At 34.1% G+C, this 22,703-nt stretch overlaps 1 protein-coding gene across 1 annotated transcript in view; it reads left to right on the top strand.

The window, feature by feature from the left end:
- Snx6 (sorting nexin 6) overlaps nucleotides 1-22,703 on the top strand; it is a 210,360-nt gene that overhangs the window by 123,997 nt on the left and 63,660 nt on the right. The window lies entirely within an intron of this gene.

Raw genomic sequence — 22,703 nt, forward strand, 5'->3', positions numbered from 1 at the left:
TTTTTGAAACAATATTTTATTTTAAACAAATAGAGGTAGAAAAGAGAATATTTCCTTGCTTTTTCTTAGACAGGAATTTTGCATTGTAGAATAAAAGCAGCCACCCTGAAAAAAAATGTCAGTTAGCTGATTTTTAAAGAACAAAATTTCTTAGTCTTATATACACTAAGCTGTACAGCAGATACTCACTATAGTGAACTTCTAGGGACAGAGAAATGTTATAGCACATCGTTAGCTATAGTGAATTTGGGGGAGAGGGAAACAAGATTTCTCTCTTTCCATTCTGAGAATATAAATACCCAAGCTTTTTTTAGTAACACTTCTTGAAATTATCAGCTTGTTTGCACTGCAGAAGTAATGGTAGCTGGCAGTTATGAAGTGTTGTAAGCATTGAACAGTTAAAGATTAAAATGGTTGAAGATACCTCATCTGTCACCTCATTTGATATTTAGTAATTCAATTAAAAAAAAAATGAAAATCTCGGCCAGGTCACTACTAAGAAAACTTGCCGTTATTGGTTTGTAAAATATTTGTACTGGACTGATTAGCAAAAATGCAAGCAGAAAGCATGGAATTTTGAACTTTGAAATAAAATTAGCAATAGTGGCACACTATAACGGCATCGTTTTTTATACTCAGTTTTGTTATTTTATAAAAAAAAATTGCACACACATAAAGCGAAGGTATACAAAGAACACATAAGGACAACATAAAAATAGCACAAATTGAAACAGCATCAGGATAAATACCACACAAGGAAGGAACATATTGCATATAGCTACTTCACTTATTGACTTGAACAGTACGTCTGCTTTGTCATGGACTAAGGAGAAAAGTGATTGACACTGCTGGTGTGCATAAGTCTACTTCCTGATTAACATCTAAACATGTATGACAGGGGGATAGCAGAGAATGATATCAATCTGGCATAAATTGATACTGTTCTCTTAACATAACTGTACTTTCTATGTATGGATAAAGAACGTTATCTATAAAACCTTATGGATAAGGTTAAATTAATTCTTTATCAGATAAATCTCAGCAAAGAGCTGAGATTTATCTGATAAAGAATTAAACTTTATTATATACGTTAAAAGAATTAACTTTATCAGATGATGTTATGCTTCTAAATAAATCTGCCACAAGTCTACAAAATTCCCCGACACTAAATTTAATAACTGTTCTAATAGATATGGTATGAATGTCAACATTAAAAAGACAAAGACAATGAAAATAGGCAGAAACATTGATGAATGGAGAGCTTATAAAACAAGTAAATTGTTTTATAAGCTTTAAAAGGCATGATTTTTATTGAAGATGGTAAGTTAAATATGGAAATAGACAACAGAATCAACAAAGCTGGCATGGTAGAAAGTCAACTGAATAAATTGATATGGAATAAGAGAGAAATTAGCCAAAACACTAAATTAGCTGTATACAAGACGGTGTTTAAACCAATTTTAACTTATGGATCTGAGAGCTGAGTCAGAAGTAAAACACTTGACCAAAGACTGCAGATATGAGAGTCCTGAGAGAGATTAGGGGCATGAACAGATGGCAGCAACGGCAATATCATATTAAAAACGAGGATATTAGCTAAGAACTTGACATTGTCAGCATCCAGGAGTGTATTAGCAGAGCTAATCTCAGGTGGTATGGTCACTTAAGGTCACTTAAGCAGAATGGGAGAAGAAAGATTAGCAAAAAAAGTGTTCTCTGCCAGGTTGGCAGGGAAAAGATCCAGAGGAAGACCAAGATATAGGTGGATTGATACAGTAAAAAGTGTCTTAGAAGACAGAAATATAAGACCTGATAATATTGGAGTCCTGACAATTAACAGATTGATTTGGAGGAAAATTGTAGATAGGAAGTTAGTAATGAGGTAAATTTTTCATGTAGTACTATCATATCCTGTACATCTCTTATGGGTATATATCAGGAATTTGATGATGTTGTCATAATCAAATTCCTGCCATGTACCCTCAAGGGGTGTACAGGATATGATAGTGCTACATGAAAAATTTACATCATTACTAACTTCCTATCTACAATTTTCCTCCAAATCAGTCTGTTACTTGTCAAGACTCCACCATTATCAGATCTTATATTTCTATTGTCTAAGGCACTTTGTACCATATCAATCCATCTATATCTTGGTCTTCCTCTGGGTTGTTTTCCTGCCAACCTGGCAGAGAAACTTGTTTTGCTAATCTTTCCTAGCCCATTCTGTTTAAGTGAATCATACTACCTGAGATTAGCTCTGCTAATGCATTCCTGGATGCTAGCAATGTCAAGTTCTTTCCTAATATCCTCGTTTTTAATATGATATTGCCGTTGCTGCCATCTGTTCACGCCCCTAATCTTTCTCAGGACTCTCAGATCCATAAGTTAAAACTGGTTTGAACAATGTCTTGTATACAGCTAATTTAGTGTTCTGACTAATTTCTCTCTTATTCCATATGAATTTATTCAATTGACTTCCTACCATACCAGCTTTGTTGATTCTGTTGTCTATTTCCATATTTAATTTACCATCGTTACTAAAAATCGTGCCCAAATAGCTTAAATGTTTTACTTGTTCCACAGGTTCTCCCTTCACAATGCAGTTGACATTATCAACGATTCTACCTATTTTCATTGTCTTTTTATTGCTGACCTTCATACCATATCTGTTACAATAGTCATTCAATTTAGTCAGGGAATCTTGCAGATTTATTTAGAAGTATAACATCGTCCGCATAAAGCAAAGGGCTGACATTGACATTTCTAATTTTGATATCAGGTTTAATACCACTTTCCTTCATAATATGATCCATATAGATAATGAATAACAGAGGGGGATAATGTACATCCTTGTTTCACACCAGATTTAATATTAAACCATCTTCCTGTACTTCCTTCAATCCTAACTGCTGATTTACAACTCAAATAAAGACTAAGTATTGCTTGATATAATGCCCCATTGACACCATATAACTGTTGCATATTGAATAGCTTCTCTCTTGGCACCTTGTAAAATCTTGAAGTTATGCAAAAATCACACTTTAATTCCTTCTCTTAGAGAATATATTTTCAATTTTCTATGAAAGGATTTTATATTTCAAATATGTATCATCCAGTTGGACTCCTGATATGTTATAAAAGTAAAGAACTTCTGTGAACCTATGTTTTTAAAGAAATTAATTTTCACAGAAGAAATTGATCTGTTAGTTGCTTGTTTATATTAGAATAATGCTGTTGCTGTAAGAGGAAATGTCAATATTGCCCTGAAAGAAATGTTTATCTTAAAAGAATAAGCCAAATTTAAGATTTTTCACTTGCACTTCACTTTAAAATAACGTCTTGCTATTTTAAGCATTCATAAGACATTCAGAATAACAGATTTGTTTCAAGAATTTAACATGTAATCAGATCCTGAAATGTTAACTTAAATACAGTGTATTGGAAAATAATAGTGTAAAAGTGAAGAAAGGCAAATAATTGGAATGATACTGTATAAAATTGCTCAACCTTAAAATCTAAAATGTTAATATAAGGTATTACAGATGTAACTTTTAATTTTAAAACTAAAATAGAAAGCATTTTGTAGAGATCAGCTTATACAAAAAAAAAAAAAAAAAAAAAAAAAAAACTTGTTGGCCTGGTCAATTGAATAGATAGTGTATCTACTCTTCAAACAGGCTGTAGGCTTGAATACTGCTATAGGCATGGATGTTTGTCTTTAAGTGAGACATGAATTTTGTTTGATGTTGAAATCTCTGCCTTGCTTATTGGATGTCCAAAGTAGCTTGAAAAAAGTTTCATGTTTCGTTTCTAGAGCAGGGTTCTGGATTACTTAAAAAAAAATAGGGGAAAAAAAAAAATCCTTATCCTCCTTTGAATACTAATGTACTTTTATGTCACTACTCATAGGTTGGCATTGCAACCTTTTTTGGATGGTAGTTATTTAAAATGAATTAAATGGCATTTATGTCTAGATACTGAAGAATGGAACATTTACTCCTTAAAAGTGATCTTAGAACCTATCAGTGACAAGTGTTAATGCCTGCTTGGCATAGTGAATTACAAAAAGATCTCATTTTTCAATCATTATTAGCCAATTGATCAGAAATTGAAGTGATCTTTTCAAGGACTTGAACTAAATGACAAGCTTTTTTTTTTTTTTTTTTAAATAGTAATTTTCTTGAAAATGAAATTACTCTGCAATTTGCAGTTTTGCTACCAGCAACCTTGCTGGCTAGTTGGTTCATAGGAGTCCCAGTTGTTTACAATTTAAAAAAAAAAAGGTTTTATATAAGACTAGGATTTATCATCATCATCAAATTCCTGCCATGTACCCTCAAGGGGTGTACAGGAAATGATAGTACTACATGACAAATTTACATCATTACAAACTTCCTATCTACAATTTTCTTCCAAATCAGTCTGTTACTTGTCAAGACTCCAACATTATCAGATCTTATATTTCTATCATCTAAGGCACTTTGTGCCTTATCAATCCACCTATATCTTGATCTTCCTCTGGGTCGTTTTCCTGCCAACCTGGCAGAGAACACTTGTTTTGCTAATCTTTCTTCTCCCATTCTATTTAAGTGACCATACCATCTGAGATTAGCTCTGCTAACATGTTCCTGGATGCTGACAATGTCAAGTTCTTTCCTAATATCCTAGTTTTTAATATGATATTGCCATTGATGCCATCTGTTCACTCCTCTAATCTTGCTCAGGACTCTCCTATCTGTGGTCTCTAGTCTTTGGTCAAGTGACCCAGCTCTCAGATCCATAAATTAAAACTGGTTTGAACACTGTCTTGTATACAGCTAATTTAGTGTTCCGACTAATTTCTCTCTTATTCCATATGAATTTATTCAATTGACTTCCTGCCATACCAGCAGGAAGTCAATTTGTTGATTCTGTTGTCTATTTCCATATTTAATTTACCATCTTCACTAAAAATCGTGCCCAAATAGCTTAAATGTTTTACTTGTTCCACAGGTTCTGCATTCACAACGCAGTTGACATTTTCAATGATTCTGCCTATTTTCATTGTCTTTGTCGTATTGCTGACCTTCATACCATATCTATTACAACAGTTATTCAATTTAATCAGAGTATCTTGCAGACTTGTAGCGAATTTACTTAGAAGTATAACATCCACATAGAGCAAAGAGCTGACATTAACATATCCAATTTTGATATCAGGTTTAATACCACTTTCCTTCATTATGTGATCCATATAGATAATGAATAACAGAGGGGATAATGTACATCCTTGTCACCAGATTTAACATTAAACCATCTTCCTGGACTTCCTTCAATTCTAAGTGCTGAATTACAACTCAAATAAAGACTAAGTATTGCTTGATATAATGCCACATTGACACCATATAACTGTAATTTATTGAATAGCTTCTCTCTTGGCGCCTTTTCCAGATCGAGAAAACTTAAATACAGATCTTTGTTATATTCCCATGCTTTCTCAACTATTTGTAAAGTGAAGATCTGATCCTGATAGCCTCTATTTGGTCTGAATCCAGCTTTTTCTTTACCAAGCTTTTCTTCCACAATTCTTCTCGACCGTTTCTCAAGTATACTTGTATAAATCTTACCAGAAACACTCAGTAGGGAAATACCTCTGTTATTCTCGCATTCGGTTTTATTTCCCCTTTTATATATGGGTACTATGAGAGCTCTACTCCAATCATCGGGAATTCGTCCCTCTGTTCAGGACTTCTACTATGCAGTGTAGCCACTGTAAGACCCTTATACCACCATACTTGAGCATTTCTGGTCGAATATCATCTACTACTGCTGCCTTTCCACATTTCAAGCCTTTGTCAGCTTTTTCTACTTCAAGTATGGATATGTATTCCTGACTGTATGCCTGTTGAGTGTTTTTTACCACTGTGCTATCACTGCTTGTTTCATTTAGCAATTTTTCGAAGTAATTACTCCTACTTCAAGGATATCTTTTTCTCCCGTTTTCATGTCACTTTTATCACCTCTAAGTCCTTTTACAGCACTCTTTCCTCCATTTCTAAGCTTCTTCAACAACCTCCAGAATATTTTGCCACCTTCTTGATATTTATTTTCTATGTTCTTGCCAAAGTGCTCCCATGACTTTTATTTTGCCAGTTTTACACAGTGTTTAGCTTTCTTACATTTGTCTGTGTATTCTCCACAAACTGACTTATTTGCTGACAAACTGATATTCTTAAGCCTTTGTTCAATAATGAACATTTTTATAGGCAATACTATACTACTGATTTAAAAAAAAAAAAAAATGTAATATTTAAGCCAAGGGGGATTTCTTTTTTTTATTATGGATAAAGAATTTTTCAGGAACAATGTTTTACCCACTTCATAACTTTTAAACTACTAATTAATTGAGATACTTATGTATTTCTTTAATTACAACATAAACGAAATCAGCTTGTGCCAGCTGTCCGTCAAGTCTTTTATCTCGCTTTTCTCCCCTTCTTGTGTGACTGAGAGGAGACTTATGTACACTAGATATTCAGCAATTATACTTTCTCCCTTTATGATTTGAGGGAACCAATTGCAAAATTGACCGTAGTTTTCAGATTGTTTTGGATTTTAGTGGTTGTTATGGAGGTTTAGAGTAAGTGGTAAATGTCAATTTTGGATTATTTATTTTACCATGAAATTACTGATATATATCTAATCAAGGAGTGTACTGGATCCTATGATAGTAGTACATGATTAAGTTTACATTATTACCAATGTAATCTAAAAGTTTTTCTCCAAATGAATGTTGTTAGATCTTAAAAATGTCTTAGAAGACCAAAATATAACTCATCAATTCGCTTAGTTCTTGTTCTACCTCAGAGGTCTCATTTTTGCTGTCTTGATACTGAACACTTGCTTTTCCAACTTTTTCTCTCCCATTCTGTTTAAGTGACCTTAAAACTTCCATTGTTCATTCTCCTAAATTTTTTTTGTTACCTAAATTTTTTCTTCTCCTCTCAGATCCATAAGTTAAGTTAATTGGTTCGAACTCTGTTTTATATGCAACTACTTTAGTGTTTCATCATCATCAAATTCCTGCCATGTACCATCAAGGGGTGTACAGGCTATGACAGTGCTACATGAAAAAATTACATCATTACTAACTTCCTATCTACAATTTTCCTCCAACTCAGTCTGTTACTTGTCAAGACTCCAACATTATCAGATCTTATATTTCTATCATCTAAGGCACTTTGTACCGTATCAATCCACCTATATCTTGGTCTTCCTCTGAGTCGTTTTCCTGCCAACCTGGCAGAGAACACTTGTTTTGCTAATCTTTCCTCTCCCATTCTATTTAAGTGACCACACCATCTGAGATTAGCTCTGCTAACGCATTCCTGGATGCTGACAATGTCAAGTTCTTTCCTAATATCCTCATTTTTAATATGGTATTACCATTGATGCCATCTGTTTACGCCTCTAATCTTTCTCAGGACTCTCATATCTGCGGTCTCTAGTCTTTGGTCAAGTGTTTTACTTCTGACCCAGCTCTCAGATCCATAAGTTAAAATTGGTTTGAACACAGTCTTGTATACAGCTAATTTAGTGTTCCGACTAATTTCTTTCTTATTCCATATGAATTTATTCAATTGACTTCCCACGATACCAGCTTTGCTGATTCTGTTGTCTATTTCTATATTTAGTTTACCATCTTCAGTAAAAATTGTGCCTAAGTAGCTGAAATGTTTTACTTGTTCCACAGGTTCTCTATTCACAACACAGTTGACATTTTCAATGATTCTGCCTATTTTCATTGTCTTTGTCTTTTTATTGCTGACCTTCATACCATATCTATTACAACAGCTATTCAATTTAGTCAGAGAATCTTGCAGACTTGTAGCGGATTTATTTAGAAGTATAACATCATCCGCATAAAGCAAAGAGCTGACATTAACATCTCCAATTTTGATATCAGGTTTAATACCACATTCCTTCATAATGTGATCCATATAGATAATGAATAACAGAGGGGATAATGTACATCCTTGTCTCACACCAGATTTAACATTAAACCATCTTCCTGTACTTCAATTCTAACTGCTGACTCACAACTCAAATAAAGACTAAGTATTGCTTGATATAATGCCCCATTGACACCATATAACTGCAGCGTATTGAATAGCTTCTCTCTTGGCACCTTGTCATATGCCTTTTCCAAATCGACAAAACTTAAATACAGATCTTTGTTATATTCCCATGCTTTCTTGACTATTTGTCGTAAAGTGAAGATCTGATCCTGACAGCCTCTATTTGGCCTGAATCCAGCTTGTTCTTCACCAAGCTTTTCTTCCACAATTCTTCTCAACCGTTTCTCAAGTATACTTGCATAGATCTTGCCAGGAACACTCAGTAGGGAAATACCTCTGTAATTCTCACATTCAGTTTTATTTCCCTTTTTATATATGGGTACTATGAGAGCTCTACTCCAATCATCGGGAATTCGTCCCTCTGTCCAGGCTTTCTGAACTATGCAGTGCAGCCACTGTAAGACTCTTATACCACCATACTTGAGCATTTCTGGTCGAATATCATCTACTCCTGCTGCCTTTCCACATTTCAAGCCTTTGATGGCTTTTTCTATTTCAAGTATGGATATGTATTCCTGACTGCATGCCTGGTCAGTGTTTTTTATCACTGTGCTGTCATCACTGCTTGTTTCATTTAGCAGTTTTTCAAAGTAATTATTCCATACTTCAAGGATATCTTTTTCTCCTGTTTTCATTTCACCTTTATCATCTCTAATTCCTTTTACAGCACTCTTTCCTCCATTCCTAAGCTTCTTCAACAACCTCCAGAATATCTTGCCACCTTCTTGATATTTATTTGCTATATTCTTGCCAAAGTCCTCCCATGACTTTTGTTTAGCTAGTTTTACAGTGTTTAGCATTCTTGCATTTGTCTCTGTATTCTCTAAAAGCACAAGCTGACTTATTTGCCAGGAACTTTTGATATGCTTTCTTCTTTTCCTTCACTGCCTCTTTAACTTCCTGTGTCCACCAGGGAGTTCTGATTTTTTTATCTTTGCACACAACCTCACCACATGCCTCTCTGGCAGAATCAATCAATGTTTCCTTCAAAGTTTGCCACTGAATCTCCAAGGTTTGATTCCTGTTCTCAAACTCTTTCATTTTCTTTTCAATAATATTTCTGTATTTTAGTCTACAGTTCACATCTGAGAGCTGCTCAACTTTTATTCGCTTTAAAACTTTCTTACATGTTATTCTTTTCAATATGAAATTCAATTTTATCCTGCTCAAGACTAAATAGTGATCACTTCCAATTTCAAATCCTCTGTACACTCTGGTGTCCTGCACCAGGGAGAAAACATCACTATCAACAATAACATAGTCGATGAGACTTTTCTTATTCCTAGCTTCTTCTCTCCATGTGAATTTGTGCACATTTTTATGTTGGAACATGGTGTTAGTAATAACCAGTCCATGTCCTGAGCAGAAATCCAACAGATATTTGCCATTATTATTAGCTTTGCTCTTTTCTCCAAATTTTCCCAAAATATTTTTGTATGTCTCACAATCATTTCCTACTCTACTATTTAGATCCCCAACAAGGACCACCTTTTCCTTTTTCATTGTGTCAGTTGCTTTCTGTAAAGTCTCAAAAAATTCCTTCTACCTTAGAACCTTCTGTGGGACCATAGGCACAAATAAGTCTCATTGTCCAGTTCCCCATTCTCATATTTGCCCACATTACTCTACTTGAGACTGACTGCCATTCAAGAAGATTAGCCTCGTATTTTGTGTTGAATACTATGGCTACTCCTTCTTTTCCTTGATTGTTATTGCCTGAATATAACATTTTGTGTTTATTGCTCAGAAAGATCGCACCAGTTTTGGTCTTTTTTGTTTCAGTCACCCGTATTATGTCGATCTGGTACTTATCTAATTCCTCAGCTAGCTCCATTTCTTTGCCATTCAGGCTTCTTACGTTGATAGTACCGATCTTTAACTCTGATGTTAAGTTGGTTTGTTTTCAGATTTGTTCCTGTTCTTTAGTGTTTTTGACTAATAAATTGACTTTAGTGTTTTGACTAATAAATTTATATGGAATAATTTCTTATTCCGTATAAACTTATTTGGTTTTCTACCCACCACATGAACTCTTTGTTAATTCTGTGTTTCTGTTTTCCATACTTAATTTGCAAATTCCACTAAAACATTTTGCCTAAATAGTTATCTTTTACTACTTTTATAAGTTTCTCATTAAGACTGATATCAACTGATATATTCACCACTCTTGTTTATTTTCTTTAGTGTTTTATTATTGCTAACTTTCATGCCAGAGTTGTTACAGCAGTTATTCAGTTTAGTTAAGGAATCCTGCAGAATTATACTGAATATAATTAACAATATAACATCTTTTAAGAATGCAGAAAGGGAAAGTGAAAGAATTTGATTATTTTGGCTGGAACCAGTGACCTGAGAGATGAGAAGTATTGTATGAGAGAAGATGTGAAAGCGTTATTGATTGAAGTGAAAAAGGACAAAGTGAAGTTTCTGAGTGCCATGCTATGATAGAGGCAAACTGAGTTAATAGTTAATGATGGTTAGTGAATTATGAGATGATAGTTAATGAATCTATATGCAGGTATTGCAGAGGGAATGATGTAGATTGTGGACCTACACCATCAGGAAAACTAAAGAAATTATAGTGAATGTACGTACCCATGAAGTGTGTGAGAGAGACAAAAAAAAAAAAAAAAAAAAAAATATATATATATATATATATATATAGAATCTAGTTTAGTAGAATAGTAGAGGGAGACTTCTACTAAACTAAACTACTAGTTTAGTCTAGTAGGAGAAAGGTGATCAACATGGTAAGGAAGGCAAAATCAGATTATGAGAATAAATTAGCTGAGCAAGAAAAAGGAAATCCCAAGGAGTTTTTTTCATTATGTGGCAAGTAGAAGGAAGAATGACTATGGAAAGAACTTTAATGAGTGTAGATGGTAGTGAGTGAGAGGCACACAAAATTGTTGAGCTGCTGAGTGACCATTTTGCAAGGGTATGTCATCTATTGAAGTTATTGTTATGGCAGAGGTGACTGACTGATGTGAGAACAGAAGTTGATGAATTGTAAGTACTTAAGATATTACAGACTCTGTAAATGCAAATACAGCTGTAGGATTGGACTGGATATTGGCTCACGTTTTAAGAGAACGCACAGGGAAATTTGTGATGCCTTTGAGTGGTCTGTTTAATTTAAGTCTCAGCTTTTGCAAAATCCCTGGTAAAAGTACTAGAAAAGTTGGTCAAAAAGAGAATTCAGGAATGGTGGATAAGAATGTTATACTGAGAAGCAGCATGGCTTTGTGAAGAGTCAGTTATGCCTTAGTAATCTTTTTATAATAGTGACAACTGAGATGGATAAAGGGAATATTGATACAATGATACATGTCACTGCTAGATTTTGAAAAGGCATTTGACAGGCATGTGGAACTCTTATACAAACTGCAGCAAATGTGGATGGCTATGAAACTGGTGATATGGATAAAAGGAAAGCTGATTGAAGATACCAAAAAGTCATATATGGAGGAGCAGAATACAGGAGAAGACAGGTCACTAGTGGTGTGCCACAGGACTCTGTGCTTGAACCACTGCTGTTTAATTTGCACATAAATAACCTAGGAAATATCTGAAGGGTGATATTCAGTTGTTGCTGCTGCAAAGTTTGGGTAGGGTAATAGTTAATGGATGTAGAGAGCTTGCAAGATGATTTCAATAGGCTGTGACAGTATTGGCAAAATAATGGATGTTAATTTAATTTGGAAAAGTGTAAAGTTTTGTATTTTGAGATACAAAGATTACAAGATGTGTGCCACATTAAGGAACTGTACTCCAGGAAATTGAAGTAAAGAATTTGCAGGTAGTAGTACAAGTTTAGAGGACATATTGCTAAAGTAGCCAGGGTCACAGGATTACTTGATTATTGTAGAATGCACTAACAATCTGATCATCTTTATAAAGCATCTATGTGACCACATCTGGATTACTCTACTCAGTTCACCCTGGGTTTCTTGGTTATGGATTACAAAAGTTGGTTGATAGGTGTAAAAGTGGAGGGGGGGGTATAATTTTAAGTTAAAGGATTTTATAGGATTAATACAAATGATTAATTCAGCACTTGGCTAGCAGGGGCAGAACAAGCGGTCATCCTTGGAAGTTGGGTAAGACTGTGGTTAGAAAGGATGCAAGGTCTAAATTTTTCATTTGAAGAGTAGTGATTGAATAGAATGGGTTGTCTGAGTCAGTTGAGTGCTTTGTCTCTGGTTTCAAGGAGAGGCATGATAGACATTGTATTGATACTTTGTCTCCCATGATGAGTCTTATGACTTCATGGAGTTCTTAGGACTTCATGTTTTATTTACACCATATAATTGCTATGGTGACACAGTGCATAGAGTAAAGTTGTTCAAGAACTGTTTCAAACAGCTTTTCTCTTGGTGCCGTGTTACATGCCTCTTTTTTTTTTTTTTTTGGATTTACAAAACTTAAATATTCTCATGGTTTCTCATCTATTGTCTTAAAGTGAAAATATGATCCTGATGAGGTCTATTTGACCTGAACTTAGTTTATTCTTGTTCCCTTCCACAATTTTTCTTGGCATCAAGTATGCTTTGCATAAATCTTCCTGAACACTCAATAAGAAAATTGTTCTGATTTTCACACTTTATTTTGCTTTTCACAGATGAGTACACCCATGAGAGATCTACTCCAGTCATTAGAACCTTCTAGGACTGAATTGTGCAGTAAAGCAGGTGAAGTCATTTTAAAATTCTGGATCTCCATATTTAAGCATTTCTGGTTAAATATTTACTTTGGCTGCCTTTCCACATTTCAGGTTTTTCTACCTCAGATATTGATATGCCTCCTAAATGCATTCGTCTTGAATATTTTCGGTAACCATTCTTTCACTTATTTTAGAAATCTTTCAAAGTAATTACTCTAGACATCTAGAATATCTTTATTTTCGGTTTTCTTTCCATTATCATTTGATTCCTTTTACAGCACTTTCCTGTATTGCTGTGCTTTTCATTTGCCTCAAACATTTTTGCCACTTTTATATATGTAAGAAATTATATATACATTTCTTATATTTAAGATTTATATTTATATTATCGCATCTTCTCATGGCTTGTTTTAGATACCTTTATGCATTGTGACTTTTTCTTACATTTTTCTCTATCTCAAGGCATCTTCCAACTTATTGGCTAGGAGCCTATGATATGCCTTCTTTTCCTGGGCTGTCTCTAACTATTTTAGTACTTGCAGCTTGGTGTAAATACACAAAGATACATCAGATATCTTCTATTTGAAGATAGAGGATGTATCTGTAAAAGACGGTCTCGGCTGTCCACAAATTCATGAAGAAGCAACCTGCAGCATGATAATGGTATTTCAGTATACCCTGTATAAATCCACCATTGCTAGCAGCTGTAGTTTGAATACATCACATACAACTTTATGGTGTTTGGTTATGAAACCATTCAAACATTTCTTGCACACCTTAAAAACAAACGACAAACATAATACATGCCTTCTGTAATCTTCAAGAGAATCTTCTTGATGGGGGGGGGTGCATGTGCACAGTATCTTATTGAGTGAAGCCACTTTTGACATATGCATCATAAGGAATAACCACAACATTCAGTAGGGAAGTGAAATTCTCCATATAATATCACTAAAAATTAAGATGACTGAAAAGTTTGGAGCTTCACAAGAATAGGTTTGGCACACATTTTATTGAAAACCTACAATCACAGGTAACATTACTTATATGTATATTAATTAACTGCTGCTTCAATTTAATATGAAATCCAAAGTTAATCCTGCTCATTTTAAGTGTGCAATCTTCGTTGAATACTCCTATTTGAATGGGAGTATGCAATGAAGTGCAGCAAATTTTGATTCCCAGAAACAAGCTGTGATAACATGGTGGAACAGAACATTCAGGGGAATGCAAACAGGAATACATATTAATACTTGAGGTAGAAAAAGCCATCAAAAACTTAATGTGGAAAGGCAGCTGGAGTAGATGATATTCAATTACAAAAGCTCGAATACAGTGGTATAAAAGTTTTACAGTGAATACACTGCATAATTCAGAAAGCCGGGTTAGTGCGTCAAATTCTAGATTGAAGTAGAGCTCTCATAGGGAAATAAAACTGAATGAGAATTAGAGGAATTTCTTTACTGAATGTTTCTAATAAGATTTATGCAAGCATACTTGGAGAAGAACAAGCTGTATTGAGAGGCCAAATAAGAGGTTCTCAGTATTAGATTTTCACTTTTAAGACAAATAATTAAGAAATCATTGGAATATAACAGCGATCTGTGCCTAAGTTTTGTTGATGTGAAAAAGATATGACCGGTGCCAAGAGAAAAGATATTCAAAATGCCACAATTATATGGTGTAAATGAGACATTATATGGAGTAACATAGTCTATATTTGAGTGGTAAGTCAGCAGTTCAAATTGAAGGTGGTATGAGAAGATGACTTGATGTAAAATTGGGTGTGAGGCATAGGTGCACATGATTTCCACTGATATTCATTTATATTGACCATATTATGAAAAGAAAGGACATTAAACTCAATAAAATTGCAGATGTCAGTTTACCTGATATCAATTCAGTTTCATTTTATTGAATATTAAATGGTGATCACTTCCTATTTGAAATCCTTTGTATGCTCCCTTGTCCTGAAGCAGCACAAAGATATCAATGTTAATAACAACATAGTCAGTGTGACTTATTTCTTATGCTTTCCGTGTGAATTTATGCACATTTTTGTTGTAACATGGTGTTAGTAATGACTAGTTAATATCCTGAACAGAAATTCTAAAGGTACTTACCATTATTAGCTTTGTTCTTTTTTTTTTTTTTTTTTCAGAATTTTCCCAAAACATGCTATGCATCTAGTATTCATTTCCTACTCTGGTTTTTCTTTCATTTCCTACTCATATCACCAAGAATGACTAACTTTTTCTTTGTCAGCTTCTTTCTCAGACTGGAAAAATTCCTCCATCTTTTTTAGTAGAATATTCTTTTGGGCCCTTCAGAAAAAAAATGTCATTGTCCAGTTCCTCATTTTGAGGTTTACCCACATCACTACTTGATATTCCCTACCATTCAAGAGAGTTAGGGACTCAGAGGGATTGTCCATATTACCTTCTGCACCAGCTGTCATATCTATTCTTGAATTCATTCACACTACCTGCACTTATGATCTACAAAGGCAATGCATTTCAATCAACCCTCTCATTCTCTCTCCATCCTCCAATAAAATTTAAAAATTTCACCTGCTGGTATACTGTAACTTTTTCTGAAGTTTGTAGGCTTATCATATCACCTTTACTTCTGTTTGCAGTATTACAAATTCTTAATCTACATTCTACCTGATATTATCTGTAACACTCATCTTGCATTATTTCCACTGTGTCTGCATCACCTCAAACTATATGCTGTACATGTAGAATTTAGTCAAGTCCACTTTTCCACTAGCAAGAGGGGGAAATCAATCAGTTAAATTTTCACCTTTACCTAAGTCTTTCCTGCAGTACTATCATGCTATTTCCACATTTTGTTAGCTTATTTCTGCTGAAACACATATTTCATTATTGTTACAGGAATAAGCTAAGTTCTTATTTCTTTCTCTCTTCCCCTCCTCCCTGGTTGACTAAGGATAATACTTAAGCTTTCTTAGTCTGTGGGTTTGAAATCTCATTGTGGCTTGGATTTTTCTGTAAGTCTTCATGTGGTGGTGTTTTTTGTTACCTAATGTAAGACCACTGCATCACTTATGGAAGGGCTGTAAAGTTCCACATTTGGCGTAGAGAACCAGGTATTCTAACTACTTTTAGCTCATCTATAGTACTAAATGTACTTTTCAACTTTTCATGACTGAGAATTCATGTTAAAATACGGCAGAGAACCATTTTGATATGGCTTAGTAGTTGCAAGAGTTTGAAATGTTGTCTGCCAAAGAGTGGAAGTTTGTCTATATATGCCTGGAAATGAGGTTAGTGATTTTGTGACATGTGAAATCATTACCGTGTTGGGTAAAAGCATGAAATGGCAAGAACCATGTGTGAACTCCAGAGTGATGGTCTGGTTTTCCTTTTAAGTTTAATAAAAAAAAAACTTAAAAGGAAATGTGGGTAATTTTCATCGTTAGTACTACAGTACTAACAATGAAAATACTGTAGTACTAACAATGTATGCTATTTTCACCCTTCCATTTATATTCAATTTTTAGTTGGAGTTTAGAATTTTTTCATTTGTGAAAAAATAACTTGGGAAGTACAAATAAATTGCAACTTAAGTCCTCATTGTTCTGACACAATTTGTCAGAATACTGAGGGTTTTTTTGCTACTTGCAAATTAGATTAAACTTGCCAAGAAATTATATTCTTGCTTTATCTTTATTCAAGTGTAAGCATGAAATACAAACAAAGTTTGTATTTCATGCACTTTGTTTGCTTACACTTACATAGAGGATCAAACAAGAATATAATTTATTGCCAAGTTTAATCTAATTCGCAATCAAGTGAAAAAACTTCTCGCATCTGTCTCTAATCCAGAAATTCTAATAAGGTGATACATTTTGTTACTACTTGTATATGGAAAATATGACTCCTGCATTAATTCAACCTTAGTATTTCTTCCTGGTTTGGCTCCAACTAATGACATTTAATAATGTTCATCTTTGGGTTTGCTTGTTTCCTGGGGAGTAGAGAGGCTGTTCTTGGTGGCAGGTTTTGTCTGTCGCTGAGTGGAGCCACTGCTAAGTTTTCTGTCCCGGAGAGATGAATTTAGTAACAATCCTTTAGGGTCAGTCAGTGAGATTGTGATCTTATAGATCCCTGACTTTTTGGAGAGGTATCCCTGCACTTTTAACATACCTCAAAGGTTGACACTAGTCTTGGTACTGGTCCTTCTCATAATGCATAACATTATACATGTCCAAAAGGGTGTGTGCTTTGCATTATAGGATACAAAGACGATGTGAAGTCATTTAGCTTCTATATACAAGTAGCCTTGTTATGAATGTATTTCACGTTCAGACATTGTGCTTACACAAACAATAATATTTTTTTATTAAGTTTAATCTAGTTGTCAAAATAGTACTGTTACTATTTTTTTATGTGTGTTTATATACCACATAATGACTGAATTAAATAATATTTTTGAAGTTGCATACTGTATATTCAAACATTGTAGAGGAATAGATAAAAATTTTATCTGGTAATAATTAATTAGCATATTTTAGTAGTAAAAGTTATTTTCATGACTTTGCAAATTTTATGCTGCTACTTATGCATCTAGAATAATGCTAATTAGTACAATATCAATATTTACAAACTCGGCCTTAACAGTATTGAAGATAGGCATCACGTGAAAAGTGTAACCTACACGCTTGGAATAATTACCTTGAAAGATTGTTAAATGAATCAAGAAGTGATAGAATGATGGTGGATCTATTCATAAATGTAATCAGTAGTACATCTCAACATTTGAGATAGAAAAAGCTATCAAAAACCTGAAATGTGAGAAGGTAGCTGATTTGGATATTAGATCAGAAATGCTCAAGTATCAAGAAGTTTCTACATGGCATCATATTAAAAAAAAAAAAAAAAAGGGAAATAAAACAATAAGAAATGAAGGAAAGAGAATTGAAAAAGGAATTGGGTTATAAAGGTAATAAACTGAAGATTTCTAGATATCTGGAGTAATTAATTCTGAAAAAATTGTTAAACAAGGGTGATAGAAAAGTTGTAGAAAATCAATAGAAATACAATCAGGAATATCCCACAATATTCAAGGTAGGAATAATCCCTTAGAAACCTAATGTGGAAAAGTAGCCGGAGTAGATTTTCTCAGAAATATTTCAAATCTGGAGGTAGATAAGTTCTGTGATTACACAGCATAATTCAGAAGACCTAGTTTTTGATTGGAGTAGAGCTCTTATAGCACCATCTATAAAAAGAAAGATAAAATAATGTCAGGAGTGTTTCAGATAAGATTTGTGTAATCATACTTGAAGAGGCTAAGAAAACTTATAGAAGAAAAAGTTGGAAAAGAAAGAATAAGCTGGATTACAACCAGATAGTGGTTGTCAGGGTCAGATTTAACTAAGATGGGAAATCATATGAAGTCTGTTTTAACCTCATTATATGGCATAAATGGAACATTATACAGAGCAGTAAGTAGTTTAAGTTCTAAGTTAGTAGTTAAGAATTGAAGGCATGTAAAATCAGATGATGTATGAAAGGGTGCATACTCTCCCTACTGTTATCTGTATGAATTGCATTACGAAGAAAAGTGGCATTAAACATTAAAGTGGCTCATATCAAAATCTTTATGTTGTGTAGATGATGTTACACTTATGAATAAATTCATTACAAGTACTCAGGTAACTGAATTAAAGAAAACTATTCTATCAAATTTGGTATACAAATAAGCAATAAAAAGAAACTGAAAATAGGTAGGAATGTTGAAAACATCAACTATATCAGTTGAGAACCTTTTTAGAACTAGAAAACTATTGTCTGTTTTGTCAGTTTTTTAACAAAGAGAAGAAATTAAATATAGTAATTGATAAACAAATCTGACAAGTTGGATGGGAAGCAGTAGAATAAGGCTGACATAAGCCAAAACACTAAACTAGCAGCAAATCAATTTAGCCTTATGGAGAGTATGAAAATCACGTTAGAAATGAAATAGTTGATCAAAGACCACTTAGAAACTATCACAGATAAGAGTTCTCCAAAAGATCAGGGGAGTGAACAGGTATCATTGGTAGAATATTAATAGTGAAGATGTTAAAGGAAGTTGATGTGTTATCATTCAAGAATTGAGTGAAGCTAATATAAAGTGGTATAGTCACTTAAATAGGATAGGAAAGGTTAATGTTTGGATCTTTTTTTCTGACATTAGAGGAAGAAGACCAACATTCGGATGGATTGATGCAGTGAATATTGCCTTGCAATCAAAATGCAAGATTTTATAGTATTGAAGAAGTAAATATTATTTCTATGGATACTTCATGAAGTCAAAAGATCCATTGTGGGAGATCCACTCTGTCCATTAACATAATACCTATCATACATCTCCTTAAACTTATGCAGTATTGGGGCACTCACAACCATCTCTGGCAATCCATTCCACTCTTTCACCAAGTAAAGAACCTAGTCCACACACCTTTACTAACCACACATTCTTGGACAACTTCAAAGTGTGAGCCTTCTCCCTTGTGTGTGTTAATCTTATAGAATCCCTTTAGTAACTTAAGTTTCTGTCATATCCCTTCTCCTCTGCCTTTCAGCTAAGCTCTGCAGCCCACATACTCTCAATCTATCCTCATAGGGAACATTCCACAGACCTGTCACCAGCTTGGTCACTCATCTCTGAATCCTCTCCACCACCTTCTGCTTCCCAAGAAACTCAGGTGGCCAAATCTGTGCACAATAGTCAACATGTGGCCAAATCATGGCTCTTATAAAGAGGGATAATAACCTCCTTATCTTTACTTGTCAATGTGTTCTTCAGCATCCAAAGTAATCTTCTGAGCTATCTTGCTGCTAACTCTTGCAATATGTCCTCTGAATTTCAAATCTCCATCACCTCCCGTTCCTAGCCCCATCAATCTCCTGTAAACTAGTACCATCAGTATGATAAGAATCTTTTTATCCCGAAGTGCATTACCTCACATTTTTACAATATTGAATTACAACCATTGTTCTTTGCCTACACTGCCAATTTATTTAAATCATCCTGTAAGGTATCTAGATAATAGACAAATTAGCAAGAAAAACATTGTAATCCATGAAGTTAATAATGCTAATAATAAAAGCACAATCTTATGCTCTTATTAGCATTGATAAGCTAATAAGTTTATGAAAATTAGTGGATGGGAATTATTTTCCACTAATTTATGAGAATTAGTGGAAAATAATAATGCAAACTTGATTATTTCTTGGAGGGGGGGAAAATAACCTGCTACCTCCACATGAGATCTAACTCACCTTCAATTGAAAAACCCATGTAAAGATTCCTCTCGTCACAATGAGAATCGAACTTGTGCCTTTTACAACTGAAAGGCACAATGTGCAGTCATTCTTCCAATTGTGCTATGGAGGTGCTGCAATTATGTATTATTGTCATGGTGTCTTTTGCTCTGAATGGCTCATATCAGGAATTGATGATGGTGATAAGTATAACACTTGAAATGCCTCCCAATTGCTAAATTTTTGACTTCGTTCTTAAAATGTACTTAAACAGAATTTGAAAGCACAAGCTTGTTGCACAAGCACAGATGTGGTATATAATATCTAAGGAAATTTATTATTCTAGAATATTAGATAATCCTAAACCTTCATCCAGTTTGTTTCTTTACTAAAAAACCCTTCAGGTATGCTTTAAAATACTATCTTAAGTCAAGCGCAAGTGGATAAATTCTTTTCCTGCGTGATCCTGTTTCTCATAATCTTTGCAATTATTTGGCATTTAATAATGCCAAATAAAACTTAATCTGAAATTAAAAAAAAAAAAAAATAATAATATCAACATGCAGTTACATATACATATGATGCTTAAGAGTGGATGATTGGTAAATAAATAGAATAAATAAACAGCAGTAAATAGAATGTTAAGAAAGAGAAACTATAAGATTGCCTTACCTTTTAATGTTTATTGAATTACCTCTTCAAGAAATGTCATGATATTGAAATCTTCACTTTAAAAAAAAAAAAAAAACATTTATGTAATAACAATTACTAAAGGCATTTTAGAGGCAGCTGTATTGTTACGCAGGCTCTAAAATGTCTTTAGTAATTTTGGATAGCCTCAGTCTTCTATATATTCCATAATTTGTCTATTAACTTGATCAAAGGCTTTTTTCATAATCTGCAAATGTCAGATGAGTCTGTAAATTAAATTCTCATCTTTTTTTTTTCTTTCTTTCTATAATTAGTTTGTTTGAATAAGTCATTACCACTTCAACTCTTATTAAATCAAGCCTGGTCCTCTAATAAGCTATCAGCAATAGTTAGTGGCAAGTCTTATTTATTTAAAATCTTGCTATATATAATTTATATGCTGTATTTAATGAGCTAATGCCACTAATTTCCATGAACTTCAATCTCCCTTCTTAAAACCTGATATTTAGCCTTTTTCCCATTCTTAGGGGTATACTGCAGGTACTCCAACAACAATTAATAGATTCCGGAATCTTACTTTAAAAGGGATCTTACATCAACAGCTTTCTTCAGTCCACTTGGAGGGGGGGGGGGATATGGAAATCTGTAGTAAATCCAGGAATAAATATCAATTAACAGTAAACAGTGTTTTTTTGCAAATCAAGTAATCATACAAAAATTGGAAAAGGACCTTCAGATACTTATCTACCACTTGCAGCAACTAGCTAGTGAATCTTCTTTCCTTCTCATCCATGCATACCCCCTCTGTCCAAAAAGAAACCGAACTTTTGATAGAAAATAAAACACAGACCAATTATAATTATTCAAATCATTTATTTCAATCGATATACTCTCCCTCAGCTTCGATGCAGTGTTTGGCATGGTCAGTTAATTCATTAAATTAGTTTTTTTATATCTGTTTTTTGGGATACTGTTGAGGGTTGTGGTTACTGCCGCTTGAATGTTTTTCAATGGTGTCATTGCTTTCCTTCCATCGGCAAATGAAGTTGGGGGAAGAGAGAAGTCACAGAGTGCTAAATCAGGTGAATACGGTGAGTGATCCAACACACAAACTTGGTTTTTGCTCAAAAATTGTCGCACAATGTTCGAACGATGAGATGATGCATTATCATGCAAAAGTGACCAGCTGCCTGCATCATGATAGTCATGCTGTACATGACGAATTCTTGCTATCAATCGCTTCAAAACTTCGAGATAAAACTCGCCATTGACTGTTTGGTTTGGCCAGGCAGAACGAATTCTTTGTGGATAATGCCCTGAATCGTAGAAACAAATCAGCATTGTCTTTACTTTTGACTTCTCCAAGCGACTTTTTTTTTCCAGAAGCCCCATCTCAGCCTCTGGCACTTTGTTTCAGGCTCATACTCAAGACACCACATTTCGACACAAGTAACTATCTTTTCAAGGAAGTTTGAGTCCTTACGAGCGGTTTTAATGAGGTCCTTGCAGTGTGTTCAATTCGATACTTTTTTTTGGTATCGGTCAACTTGTGGGGAACAAATCGCAAATTCAATTTACCAAGGCCCAACCTCTCAGTTCAAATGTTGTGCACAGTTGATTTTGGCATCCCTAATTCATCTTGAATCAATCTCACAAACGACTTTGGGTTTTCTTTGATGAAATCATGCACTTTTTGGATGTTAACTTCACTCAGTCCAGTTTTTGGACAGCCCAGCTTTTCATCATCCTCAAGCATCTCACAACCACTTTGAATCACTTAAACCACTCGTAAACTTGAGTACGGGATAAGCATTCATCACCATTTGCTTTTTGAAGCATTTGTGTTTCAGTAAAACTTTTACCAAATTTAATACAAAAGTCAATCACAACTCTGTTTGAAACTTATTTTCCGACTGTTCGTCAAAACATGCTGTCACTCTTGGCATTATAACTCTGCTTCTAATGAAACAAATGTCATAAACAGTTGACACA

The sequence above is a fragment of the Typopeltis vanoorti genome, chromosome 17 (assembly GCF_054136105.1).
Source record: "Typopeltis vanoorti isolate ZY-2024b chromosome 17, IOZ_Tvanoo_1.0, whole genome shotgun sequence".
NCBI lineage: Eukaryota > Metazoa > Arthropoda > Arachnida > Uropygi > Thelyphonidae > Typopeltis > Typopeltis vanoorti.